Below are 2,243 nucleotides of genomic sequence, written 5' to 3'. Positions count from 1 at the left end.
TTCCTGGTCGTACAGAGGGCTGACGGTGATCTGTAAGTTTTTTTCCCCTTTAAATAAATGCTACCCTGTTAATTATAATTCCAAACTGCTGTGGCATCGTTTGTGACTTACGTCTACATCTCCTCTTGGGTCCTCTGCTCTTCCACAAGTCCAACAGAGACCTAGATTTTACAGATGTATAGAAAGATTAGCAGACTCAGTATAGTTTTTTGTTAAAAATAAAAAAATTAGCACATATTAAAACTTTCCTATGTAACCTACCAAATTATAGCCTTTAGAAGAAATTTGACATTTGTGTGTGAGCATGAGCCGTGTGCGTGGCAGACAATCTTGGTGGCCGTTCATTATGTTCTGTCCATCTTGTTATGTTTCTTGTTTCCTTTTAAAATCAGCCTTTACACTTACTTATTTCTGTTCATCCATGTCAGGGCAGGATGGGTGTGTGCACAGCAAAGATCTCTCAGTATGTATGCCATCGTGCAAAAGGCACAGCATATGTGTAAATGTCAGAAAACAACTTTCAGGAAGTTAGCTTTCTCTTTTCATCATGTGGCTCCAGGCATCAAACACAGGTCATCTGCCTTGGCATCAAGTTCCTTTTCCAGCCATCTTGCTATACCCTGGTCCCATTTTGTTAGTGACCTGGAAGATGCCAGTCTACCCAGTGAGCACCAGGGGGCTTCTTTTCTTGCTTCTCCCTCAGGAGTGCTAGGATTACAAATGCCTGCTGAGTTTTTTGTTTGTTTGTTTTTAATATGATTTTTATGGATTGAACACATGTGCTCAGTGCTTGGAAAACAAGCACTTTGCTGACTGATCCTTCTCCCCAGCCATATTTTCCAATTTCTTTCCATTTAAAATTTAGAAGAAAGCAATGTTATTCCTTTAGCTTTAATTATTTCATATTTTTTAACTGAAGAAAACGTACATTGTTCCCTCTCAAACATCTGTGCTGGATAGTATAAACAAATGAAAGTGAATAAAATATGTTTGTGCCTTAAAGGAACTTTTCGAAGCTAAGTGTGACCATAACAGAGAAAACAGTATCCTTGGGTTGGAGATAGTACCCTCTGAGAGGGTGAAAAGTAACATTCCAGAGGATTCAATGTTTAACTGCGTTTGAAAAAGGCAAGTGTCTTGACAGAAGGAAAATGTGGGAGGAGGCTAGCCCAAACAAGCAGGAAGCTAGGTATAGCTTAGAACATAGTCCTGTGCTAAATGCCCAGAAATGTCCGTGGGGACATGGGGAGTCCATTCTTTTCAAATCCAAAAGAAAGTGCAATTCACAATTAAAAAGTTAATAGTGCTTATATCAGAGAGCCATAAGGAGTTGTTGAAATCTTCCAACATACCAAGAGATGTCAGTGGAACTGTTGTAGAGGAAAGCAACAACCCATCAGTTTTGTAAGGCGTTAGATTTGTGACAGATCAGAAAGGCTGAACAAAGATGAGGATATGTAAAGCATGGGTAAAGGCAAGTTTTCACAGAGAAGTAGTAGGAAGTGGGTGTGGTCTTTCTTTGTGAGTTCGTTCTTAGGGGCCTGGCAAGCTATCCATAACCCACAGGTTCCAGCCAATCCTGATTGGCTGTGTTATGCCTGAGTTGCGAGACTCTTGCCACCCCGCTCCCTCATGCGAGCAAGTCCACCACAGAGCCGACTTCTGATTCAGTTACCCAAGGTTTTGTTTTTTGTTTTACGGTACAGGCTTGAAAGCAGGGGCTTTTTCCCACTCACTGACTAAGTGGATGCTCACAGCACAGGGAGTCTTTAAAGGGAAAAATCTCAAGTAGGGAGTTACATGCCTTGGCATTATCAGATTGCAAGACAAGAGAGGATTCTTGTAACAAACAAACAAAAAACAAAACAATTTTTTTTTGTCTAGCTTCTGATTGGCTGTCCTCAATTCTCTGGGAAGTCAGGTAGTTTTGGGGCCTGTTATGGCTTTTCTCTGAATTCACAGGCATACATGGGATGGGACGCCTGGGCTAGGGTGCCTTCTAGGTTCGGCTCTCACAAAGATAGGACCTAGGCTTTAAATGGCCTCAGTCTTGTCTCTTCAGCTGTGTCCATTGCCTTCCTTTCTTTCGTTGCCTGAGGGGTCCCCTGGGCTGTTCTTCAGTTTCACCTGACCACTACTCTTTCCCCAGATCTCTGATTCTGTTTTCTCCTTTGAGTGTGGCTAGACCTCTTCTATCTACTAAATCCTAGTGGCTAGACCTCTTCTATCTACTAAATCCTAGT

Source organism: Microtus ochrogaster, unplaced genomic scaffold, assembly GCF_000317375.1.
Source record: "Microtus ochrogaster isolate Prairie Vole_2 unplaced genomic scaffold, MicOch1.0 UNK10, whole genome shotgun sequence".
Classification (NCBI taxonomy): Eukaryota; Metazoa; Chordata; class Mammalia; order Rodentia; family Cricetidae; genus Microtus; species Microtus ochrogaster.
This window is presented reverse-complemented; position numbering follows the sequence as displayed.